At 39.2% G+C, this 12,172-nt stretch overlaps 1 protein-coding gene across 3 annotated transcripts in view; it reads right to left on the minus strand.

Moving 5' to 3' along the window:
• Positions 1 to 4,699, minus strand: part of immp2l (inner mitochondrial membrane peptidase subunit 2) — a 94,320-nt gene extending 89,621 nt beyond the window's left edge. For all 3 annotated transcript variants that reach the window (XM_033968540.2, XM_055222510.1, XM_055222509.1), the window contains exon 1: positions 4,652 to 4,699. The gene's annotated coding sequence lies outside the window, so the exon portion shown is untranslated. The remainder of the gene's footprint in view (positions 1 to 4,651) is intronic.
• Positions 4,700 to 12,172: the final 7,473 nt, after the last annotated feature.

A 12,172-nucleotide genomic window follows, 5' to 3' on the forward strand; every position in this document is an offset into this window, starting at 1 on the left:
AACTATGACTTCATGACATCACAAGGTGGAACAGAGCATTTTGATAATAAAGTGTTACTCAAACATGTGTGAATGAAACAAAACACAACTCAAGGTATGATGTTGATGAGGTTATAACATGATGTAAAGCTCACAAGAGGCCATTTTTTGAAATATAGGACCTTTAATGACTGCCCTAATTACTATATTGCCAAATATCTGCATATTTATAATAGTTTTACAGTGATTAGTCAGCCATTCATTCCAAACATTGCATGATCAAGTAATCTCATGCATAAGTTAAAAAGTTGGTCGTGGGTTAAAATGAAGTTTGAGGGCAGGTTAGAATTCTTTGGTACAATTTGCATTTTAACTGTCAAAATGCAGATGTTATGTCCTGTTTTATGGTTAATACATGAAAAATAAATCCTGCCTAAATTGGTGGGAGCGATTAAATGTATTCTTAGTAGAGCGTAGCCCGGTTTGCAGACAGGAGTCCCGGCCTGAACTCCCCTTGGGGCTAATGGGCAGTTTGGCCTGAGAGTGATGGAGCCATTATCCAGAGCGTTCACACAGAGACGAGCTCAGGGCATCTGATGTAAAGGCCCAGACACGAGTCCTGAGGCGTGGGGCTGAAAATGGCGGCGGTTTAGAGTCAATAACGCGTCACTAAATGTCGCTTATGGAGGAGGGAAAGTTACATCTGAGCAGGGAGGTGGCTGGGAGGCTGTCAGACTGGTCTGAATAAGGCTAATAAAAATCAGACTGGTATAGCTACAAGTGTGATCATGTGCTGCAATACCTGTGATACTTGTACTACATTTGCTAGCAGCTCATGTCATATCTTCTCTCAAATGTTAAAGGTCCTATATTACGCAAAATGGCCTCTTGTGAGTTTTAAACCATGTTTTAATGCTGTTACTTCCTCAAAAACAGACCTGGAGTTGTGTTTTGTTTCATTCACACATGTTTGAGTAACACTTTAATATTAGTCTGTCTACATTTCCTAAAGCTCAAAATATCACCTTGTAATGTCCTGAAATGGTAATTTTCAAGTTAACAGCTACCTTTTATCTTCTGTTTATTAGAGATTCCAGGGTTGAAATTACACAAATAATTCCATGAAGGTGCATAGATTTCAAAAACACAGTGGAGCACTTCATGTATAACTGCATGACATCAGAAGGTGGAACAGAGCGTTTTCCGTTTGAGAGAAGAACTCAGCCTAAATCTGTAGGGTTTGTGTGTTAAACACATGCGAATGGAACAAATACAAGTCCAGGTGTGTTTTTGATGAAGAAACAACATTATAACAGAAAATATCAGAAGATAATGTAATATAGGCTCTTTAAAGCTCCTACCTGTTTATATAATATGCAGTAGGGGTGCTTGATATGGCAAAAAATGAATATTACGATTTTTGTATTTTCCTATTGCCAGGTAAATTAAGTCATCTGCCTTTTCTGATGTTCACATGTTCCAGAAGTGTGGGGGAAACAGTCTGCATTTTCAGACAGTGGCATTTATAGAAATAGTAAATCACAATTTCACCAAAAGTCACATAGTCACAGGGATGAAATTGTGATTCGATTTTTATCACCTAACGTGCAGTATGCTAACCAAAGAGTGATAGAAAAAAAATGTTAACAATGATTTATTTATCTTCACATTTTTCAGCCCTAGAGACATAGTCCATAAAAGACAATCCTTGCAACCAAAAATAATAATTCCAAAACTGTTTTAAAAGGAAATACAACATTTTGTTGAAAATAAAAACACTTGGTTTACTCTGTGTCTTTAGTCTTTGTAGAAAAACCTCTTAACATTTGGATGAGACCGTGAACACTGTTAGTCCTGTGCATGTGTCATTCAGTAATCATGTGCAGTACTGTGACATTATGTGAATCATCACTGATACAATGCACTAAAGGCACTACCTGCTCTTTAATCTGTCCATATGCTGCACTGTATATCCATAGTCAGAGCCACTTACTGTACAGAACAGTACAATACACTGAAATCACTTTATCTGCGTTCTATATTGCAGTGAGAGCTACTTACTCTACAGAATAGATTGTAGATAGTAGATTATTTTATATTTTATATTGTAGATTGTAGATTATTTATTTATCTATCTTTTCTGAATTTTCAATTTTTGATTGCCCATTTTTCCAGTTGTCTGCATTGCAACAGTGGAATTGCCCATTATCGGACAAGTAAAGGTTCTCTTATCTTATTTAAAACAGCATAATGACAGAAGCATAGTTAAATTGTGAATGTACAAAATAAAGTCTTTGAAAACTGTCTGTTTTCAAGTGATTGATTTCAAAGAACTTATGAAGGAAACCATAGTATTTGAAGAAACACATCCAGACACAAGGAGAACATGCAAACTCCACCCAGGAAGGAACACATTGTCTGAGAACCAAACCACAAACCTCACTGTTGTGAAGAAAAAAGTTTAGCCAAAAAGAAGATGTGTTTGAACATGTTTGAAGATAAAACACAAAAGCCTCACTAGAGCTGTTTCAAATCTGAGCAGGAACAGCTGTTTAGTCCCAGGCAGACCAGGGGTTTGTGGATGACTGCTCGCTCTCTCTTTCTCTCCTTCTCTTTTCACACACACAGACACACACACACTTTCTCTCTCCTGCTGTTTCTCTCTGTCTTTACTTCCCTCTCTCACACCCTTTTACTCTCCTCAGTGAAGCAGACAAACTCTCTCCCCACATCCTCCCTCGACTCTCTGTCTCTTTGCCTACCCTTCTACTTTCTCTGTCTCTCAATATGTCTGGCTCTGCCCCTCTCCTTCCTTTCCTTCTCTCGCTCTCCCTCTCTCTACCTCACCTTCTCTAGCCCACTTTCCCACTGTACCTCTTCTTCCTTCTATCTCTCTTTCTCTTCTCTTCCCCCATCTCACCTTTTTACTCTCGTCAGTGAAGCAGACAAATTCCCCTCCACAGATCCTCCCTTTCTTTGTCTACCCTTCAACTCTCTCCATCTGTCTCCCTCTCTCCCTCCTTCTAGGGCTGGGTGATTTTGCCTGTCAGTTGTTTCTTGAAAAATTCGATTTTCGATTTGTCCCCCCCCCCCCCCCACCCCCACCCCCTCTCCACTAAAAATGTTCTACAAACTACAGAAAATGGTCAAAACTGAAAAGATTGTATTCTGTGATCATATTTAACCCTTTGGCCATTGTGGAAATCTTTTATGAATGAGATAAAACAAACTATTGCATTAAACATGCAGCCCCATGATTTAATTTGACCTCATGATGTCAAAGCAGTCAGCCCTGCATGGCCCTGTTCTACACTCTGCTCCCTGTGACTGCAGTGAGCCTGTTTTGCATTTTCAATGCAATTGCCAATCGAAGAAAGTGGAGAAAATAAAAATAGATTTTCTTCCAAACTATTCGATTTGAATTTCAAATTAATCAATTCAATTTTTTTTTTTTGCCCAGACCCACCACCTTCCCTCTCTTTCCTTCTCTAGCTCTCTCTACCCCTCCTTCTCTCTCACTCTTCCTCTCTCTACTCATCCAACTCTCTCTCCATCTCTTCACCACTCTACCCTTCCTTCTCACTCTCTCTCCACCTGTCAGACTCTTCCCCTCTTACTCCCTCCCCCTGCCTCTCTCTGTCTTCATATCTCTCGCTCCCTCTCCCTCTCTGCCTCCCCCACTCCCTCTCTGTCTATCTGTCCTCCTCTCTCTCACACGTTCCTTCTTTCTCTCACTGGACCTCATCTGTTAAACCCACTGTTCTCTGCAGTTGTCTGTTATGTTTCAGACCACTGGACCAAGCATAGCTCTCCCCCCAGAGACAGGTACAAAAAGATACTGACAACAACCACACACCTGGAAAGCTGCATTAGTCATAGAGAGAGAGAGAGAGAGGGCTCCACTGCCCTGTTCAATGTGTTCAATAGATTCAGTCTTTTCTCTTTTTAACAGCTGAGACAATGGCAGGCAGAACTTTTTTTTTTAAATACATTGCTTGTGTGTGAATTCAACTCTTTCTTGGCTATATTAAGTTAGCTATTAGATGTAATGATTCAACATCAACTGATATCGTTTATCCACAACTGTAAAAAAAAAAAAAAAAAAAAAAAAAAAAAAAAAAAAAAAATACTGAGAAATAGCAGGAGCAGTGCAGCTCTGAGAATCTCATAACCACTCCCAGATTAAATCAATAAGAAAAAATGCTCCAAGCTGAAACATGTTGCAAACCACATGAAAAGTGAAGTTGGAATTTATGAGAAGTTCGCTCCAATTCAAAACCAAATGTGAATTTTTATCACAGCATGATTTCAGAGAATATTAATAACGAACACTTTAACTTATTTTAGACCACAAGAATCTCTTCAACATGGTCACGCAAAATAGAATGTTGAATAACCACAGATTTCTCTAACTTTAAGAGCTGCATCTCTGCATCTTCCAGTCTCCGTTCATTGACACCCCCCACCCGCCTCCTGACACCTCTGACCCGCAGCTAACAGCCATAGCCTCTTTCAAAACCGTAAAACTCCACAATTCAAACGAGTCAAGAACAAAGCAAAGACTTGACAACAGCAATTCGGTCATACACAAAAAATACATCCGGAATATTTTCTTCTCCCGGTGAAAAACACAGAAATATGGAGAAAATGACAGAGGCTAACACACGCTTACCTCCAACGTGCGCCAGTCGCTTCCTGTTATTGTTTTACGTCACTGGTGACGCGACCCCGCCGGGTCCTAAACTCCGCCCATATGTAATTTATTCATTTTTTCACAGATGCTCAGGTTGAAAAATGGAACATTAAAGGCAAATTATTATTATGTGTTTTATTTCGAGCAGTTAAGCTTAGGCCAACTTACACTAAACTCTTTCTTATCATCATATAAGAAATGCATCATATATTACATGTCTTGTTTGTGTTTATTTACATTGTTTATCATAACTTAATAAGCAGAACATAAAGATATTAGTTTAAAGGTCCCATTCTGTGCTCTTTGCTGATCTATGTTATAATGTTGTTTCCTCATCAAAAACACCTGGAGTTGTTGCGTTTCATTCACTCACACAAATCCTGCAGATTTTGAATTCTTCTCTCAAACAGAAAACACTTTGTGATGTCATCATCTGGTGATACAGGAAGTGCTCCACTGTGTTTTTAAACTCCATACACCTTCACTAGAATCCCTCTCTCTTTCTTTCTATCTCCCTGTCTCTGTCTCTCTCTCTCTCTCTCTGTCACTCTCTCTCTCTCTCTCTCTCTCTCTCTCTCTCTCTGTGTGTGTGTGTGTGTGTTTCTCTCGCTGTCTCTGTCTCTCTCTTTCCCTCTCTGTGTCTCTTTCTCTTTTTCTTTCTGCTTAAATGAACAGACCTATCCATTTTGCAAATTTCCCAGCATTTACTTCTACATCTTAGGCTGTTTTCATTTTTTATTTAACATTTTAAATGTCTAAAACCTTCCACTTCCAGTGAGATTAAACTTGGCAGCAGTGGTACACAGTTTGATTTAACCACTGAAAAGTAGTCAACCAAAAGCTTTTAACCAATCAGAACAGGCCTATCCACTCAATCACTTTCTATTACAACCAGGGTACAGCATGTCCTACCAAAATAGGCCTTATTTCAGCTTGTACCAATTTTATTTTTTAAAAAGGGACATATTTCTTTAAAGATAACCAGCTGGGCTTTTCCTTTTGGGCTTAATTAGAAGGGCTCTGTAAAAGTTATCATCTATGCAGCCTGCAGAGCCAATGTTTGAGTACTTGGTGAATTGGACAAAGAAACTACAGTAAAAAAAAAACTAGAAAAGACGTCTGTTTGATGATTTGAGTTCAGAAGAACAAGTTTGAAAAACAATACAACATTTGACTGGGAATTTATCACAAAAAGGCAGAAATGTGAGGGGATTATAGCAGGGTAATTCGGTTTGAACTGAGCTAATTAGAAGAATATTCACAGATTATGCCTAAAATTGGATATTTAGAGTGGAAAATGTAGAAAATATTTTCTTTGCTGTATTTTTTTAAGATGTTAAAAAGGGGGTATTATGCAATATCGATTTTTTTGGAGCTTTCAACCATGTTATAATGTTTCCTTTATCAAGAAAATGCCTGAAGTGGTTTATTATGTCATCCATACATGTTTGAGTGATCTATCCATCTTTCCTGGGCCCTATTCGACCCTCCTCACTGTTAATAGTACAATTCTGTCCAATGCTCACCGCTCATCCGACAAGTCTACATCATAAATACACAATAGCATGATACAAAACAATGCACTACAACTTCACAAATCTGATGTGATGAGCAGTAGTTTCACAGAGTGCACTCTGTTTTGTTGTGGCCTCAGAGAGAAGCGGAGGGGTGACTCAGAGTGTAAAAAATGAAAATGGAACTTATTAAACATTTGTAATAGAAAGTTTTTGGCAAATGTAGCGTTTTCAAATAATAAAATGTAAAATTGTGATCTAAATATGTGTTATCAATTAATACTCCATAGAAGTGCAATACCCCCTTTTTAAGGTCACGTGTTAAGCCTACTTCCAGACAGCAGTGCATCAAGTACACACTTTTGTTACTTAAGTAAAAGTGCGAATAAGTAAAAGTATCACATAAAAAAATCTACTCAAGTAAAAGTGTTTAACTACCCATTTAAAAATGTACTTTAAGAATAAAAAGTCAAAGTACAGAAGTGTTGTTAATTTGACATAGTCCCTCCAGTGTGTCCTGGGTCTTCCCCGGGGCCTCCTCCCGGTGGCACATGCCCGGAACACTTTCCCAGGGAGGCGTCCAGGGGGCATCCGGAAGAGATGCCCGAGCCACATCAGCTGGTTCCTCTTGGCGTGGAGGAGCAACGGCTCTACTCCGAGCTCTTCCTTTGTGACCGAGCTCCTCACCCTGTCTCTAAGGGACTGCCCAGCTACCCTGTGGAGGAAACTCGTTTAGTCCACTTGTATCTGCGATCTTGTCCTTGTGGTCATTACCCAGCGCTCATGACCATAGGTAAGGGAAGGAACATAGAAAATTGAGAGCCTCGCCTTTCTACTCAGCTCCTTTTTTATCACAACAGATCGATACAGCTACCGCATCACTGCAGACGCTTGTTATTTTGTTAAAGTGTTAAATGTAGTGATATTGATTAAAAATTATACATATTTTGGTCTACAGTTGCAACATGGATAAGTTTCTTCATGTTTTAAAATTAATTTTGTGTATTTATAGTTGTTGGCTCAAAGCCAAAGCTTGGAATCCAAAACTTTAGTCAGGATGTAACGATAAACATAGTAAAAATAAATAATCATATGAAAAATACTTTTTATTTTTCATTTCAGTTAAAAAATGTAGTGGAGTAGAAAGTACAGATACTGCTCTCAAATGTAAAAGTAAAAAGTATCCACTGTAAAATTTGCTTAAGTAAAGTACAGATAACTAAAAATCTACTTAAGTTCAGTACTTTATGCTCTTTCTTACCTTCCACCAGTGCTCCAAAAAGACCCCACCCAGACACAGAGAGAAGATGCAAACTGCACTGAACAACTCAAAACATGGCTTTCATTGAGACTGTCAGCAGGAACAAAAATGAACTGTAATCTTTGCCAATGTGGAAAGATCCTTAATAGACTGTTATTGGCGCAAAGTGAACCATTAGAGGTAAAAGGTTTTCCAGTGATCTTAAGTGCTTAAGTATTTCTTACTTATAACAATGCACTACAGAAAGCCACTGAAACCATGTTAGAGGAGGGCTAACTCACTGAGGGCTATAGTCTAATGTAAATGCATATGTTTTACTTATCTTTATTGATACACAGAGACCCAATGAGAGCACTTAGAAGACTATAGAAGACAGAAGAAATACAAACAAAAAACAAACAAAACAAGTATATACGTCCATTTAAAACATTAAAATCAGGAGTAGGTGTGACAATAAAAGTTTGTTACGAAATTATTAAAGTGCATTAGTGGCATCAAAGTATCCCGTTTTGCTTGTCCTTGAAATATATTCAATTTTTGTGAAGCAAAACAGCCAAAAGCCCTTTTTTCCATCTCATTTCTGGGGCGGTTTGTCCTTAAACTTTTATAGTCATGTGATCTGGTATTAAATGTTCCTGTATCAGTGCTTAACAAACAGTGAAATATTCAGGCAGTCTATCAAGTAGTCCCTTATAAGGACCAAGTATTTTTTAAACAAATGATAGTATGGACCATTCCAGGCAAAGAAATGACATGAGCATGGAGATAAGTAGTGTCAGACCCTCCAACAGAAAAGTTTAAGAATCTTTACAGCCTTATATTTCATCATTATATTAATCATAAACATGGCCGCTTAATGAAAAGGAAGGTGTTGATTTTATGTGAAGGTGAGTAGCAGATTTCATGCTGTAATTATCCAAATAGTTATAGAGGAAAATAGGCCACTGCAACGGCACCTGTAAAACAAGAAAATAATGGTTACACAAACAAAATAATTAACATGCGCTGGACACATGATGTAACAACACTGAAATTGCACTTTGCTTTTAAGGAGTTTGGGGCAGACAAAATTACCATGTTAAAGGGCCCATATTACATGATTTTCTATGTTTCTATGTTTTAATGTTGTTTCCTCATCACAAACAGACCTGGAGTTGTGTTTTGTTTCATTCACACATGTTTAACACACAAACTCTACATATTTAGAATTAAGAAACCTAAAACAGAATGATTTCCACCTTGTGATGTCATCATGTGGTGATACAGGAAGTGCTCCACTGTGTTTTTGAATTCCATACACTTTCACTAGAATCATTTGGATGATTTCAGACCTGGAATTGCAAATCTCTACTGAACTAAAGGTAAAAGGAGCTGTTGAAAACTTGAAAAGTCTTCATAACATCACGAGGTGGAACAGAGCATTTTGAGCTTTGGAGATGCAGACAGATTAATAATAAAGTGTTACTTGAGGTTAAGATTGCATAACATACTCTATCATAAAAATATTGATATTGCAATAGTGGCTGATCAATATCGCATGAAAAATAATTGTACTGCAACAACACACAGTTCTCTATGTTACATTTTTAAAGTGTAGTGGTTTTGGAAATTAGGTCCTAATGCATTTAGTTTGGTCTTGGTTTAGTCTTTCTTTTTTCTTTTTTTTTTTTTTGACTAGTAAATGAAGGTATGTGATTGCTGTTTTTTTTTTTTTTTTTTTTTTTTTTTGACTGAATCAATATATTATGACAAAAAAGTCAAAAGATAGTTATCAAATATTGCATCTTTTTCTCATAATGTGCTGCTCTATTTGTGATTAGGAAAACCTGTACTAGAATTAATATTATGTGATTAACATTTGTAAATTTCACAAAAAAATAAAAAACATTTGGCATTCTCTACTGAGCAATACTGTTAAAAACCTTCTGCTTGGCTCTGAAGTTATTTTCCTCTGTTTGATTCCTGCTCAAATCCTGCAGGAAAAACTGTGTCTATGTCTGTTCAGACATAAATCGATGTTGGTTTCATTGGGAATTTTATAGTCCACATAAATATTACAATTACCTTTTCACCTCTTTATTCTTTCTCTCTCTTTCTCTCGCTCTCTCTCTAGCTGTCTGACTCTCCTCTCTCTCACCCCCCCTTTCTCCCTCTCTCCCTCCCTCTCTCTGTCTCTCTCTCTCTCCTCCTCCCCTCTCTCTCTTCTCTTTCTCTCTTCCTCCCTCTCTCTGTTTGTCATCTATTTGTCTCTCCTCTCTCTATGCTTCTCTCTCTCTGTCTGTCTGTCACCTGTGTGCAGTGCTCTTCTCTCTCTCTGTCTCTCTCTTTCCCTCCCTCTCTTCTTCTCTCCTTCTCTCTCTCTGTCTGTCACCTGTGTGCAGTGCTCTTCTCTCTCTCTGTTTGTCTCCCTCCCTCCCTCTTTCCTTCTCTCTGTCTGTCTGTCACCTGTGTGCAGTGCTCTTCTCTCCTTAGTTGTCTCTCTCTCCCTCTCCCTTCCTCTCTCCTTCTCTCTCTCCCTCTCTGTCTGTCTGTCATCTGTGTGCAGTGATCTTCTCTCTCTCTGTTTGTCTCTCTCCCTCCTTCTCTTCTACTCTCCTTCTCTCTCTCTGTCTGTCTGTCACCTGTGTGCAGTGCTCTTCTCTCTCTCTCTCTCTCTCTCTCCCTTCCTCTCTCTCTCTCTGTCTGTCTGTCATCTGTGTGCAGTGCTCTTCTCTCTCTCTCTCCCTTCCTCTCTCCCTCTCTGTCTGTCTGTCTGTCACCTGTGTGCAGTTCTCTTCCCTCTCTCTGTTTGTCTCTCTCCCTCCCTCTTTCCTTCTGTCTCTCTGTCTGTCACCTGTGTGCAGTTTTCTTCTCTCGTGGGCTTAATTACATGGCTTTATCTGGCTGTAGAAATCGTTTCACCTAAACACATCTGAGCAGAGCCAACAGCAGCACCAGAGGAAACCCTGAGGGACCCGCACTGGACTAAACTGAAAGACTTCACCACATTCAAAGCTTCTCACAAAAACCAAAACAAATCAGTCGCCCATAGCAACATTCTGCACTTTCTGTGGCACCTCACTGCAGGATATAGGCCCACAACAAACATCTGAACTTTAAAGGTGCACTATGTAACTTTTCTGGTGAAGACTCCACTTATGTTTGTCTCCATGGAGATGTTATTGCTTTACCTGGAATGTTGACTAAACCAGACCAAGTTACAGGTCAGATCTGTGGAGACACAACCCTGCACACAACAAGAAGACATGTTTTTCAATGTATTTTAAAAGCATAAAAACACCTGCAATACCAGTCTCTCTCTCTCTAAAACCTTCAAATCAGGCAAGAAATCTAGGAGTAATAATGGACTCAGACTTGAACTTTAAAAGCCACATCAAATCAATAACATCTGCAGCATTTTACCATTTAAAAACATTGCAAAAATAAAAGGTAAATGGTCAAAACCAGACTTAGAGAGACTTATCCATGCATTTGTCTCCAATAGGCCAGACTACTGTGACGTCCTGCTCACTGGCCTCTCCAAACGAGCCTTAACACAGCTGCAGTACATCCAGAACACTGCTGCTCAGGTCCTGACTAGAACCAGGAAGTACTTCACACCTGTGTCCTGTGCTCAGGTCTCTGGCTCCTGTGGCTCAGAGAATAGACTTTAAAGCAGCTCTGTGTGAACAAGTCTCTCCATGGACCAGCACCAAAGAACATCTCCCACATGTTAGAGCCACATGAACCATCTCACACTCTGAGGACTTCAGGGACCGGCCTCCTGCTGGTCCCAGAGTCAGGCCTAAACATGGAAAATCAGTGCTTCAGTTTTATGCAACAAAAACCTTGAACAGTCTTCTTGAAGATGTGAGACTGGCCTCTACTTTGACAAATTTTAAATCCAGGCTCCAAATGGTTTGGAGTTACCCACTAAGCACAAGTCTGTGCTCAACAGTTTGCTGTCACCACTCACTTACATAGTTAATATGTCACTTCAATCTAGAACATTCCCAAGTGCTTTGAAAACTGCGGTTAGCCTCTCCTAAAGAACAGCAGTCTTGATGCCACAATATTGAACAATTATCAACTGATCTCAAATCTGCCATTTTTAGGCAAAGTCCTCGAATAAATGTTGTTTACCAACAACTTATTAACTTCTTCGAAATGAACAACTCCTTTGATGTTTTCCAATCAGATTTTAGTCCCCACCACAGACTGAGACTGCTCTTATCAAGGTCACAAATGACATCCGCCTGAACACTGATGCAGGCAAAGTCTCAGTCTTGATCCTGTTAGATCTGAGTGTTTTCTTTGACACTGTGGATCATGAGATTCTCTTACAGAGACTAGAGGACTGGGTGGGCATCTCTGGTACTGCACTAAACTGGTTCAAGTCCTATTTAGAAAACAGGTAGTATTTTGTTGAAATTGGAAAATGTATATCAGATAAAATGTCCCTGACCTGTGGGGTGCCCCAGGGGTCAATCCTGGGACCCCTGCTGTTCAATCTCTACATGCAGCCATTAGGCCAGTTAATACACAGCAATAATGTGTCCTACCACAACTCTGCAGATGACACTCAGATCTATGTGTCACTGCAGCAGGTGAATATGGACCAGTGGATTCACTCTGCCTCTGCATCCAACAGATCAGTGTGTGGAGGAAAAACAACTTTCTTCTGCTAAACTCAGACAAGACTGAAGTCATCATCTTTGTCCCACAGAAACATAGAGAAAGTGTCAG

This window comes from Periophthalmus magnuspinnatus, chromosome 6 (assembly GCF_009829125.3).
Source record: "Periophthalmus magnuspinnatus isolate fPerMag1 chromosome 6, fPerMag1.2.pri, whole genome shotgun sequence".
NCBI lineage: Eukaryota > Metazoa > Chordata > Actinopteri > Gobiiformes > Gobiidae > Periophthalmus > Periophthalmus magnuspinnatus.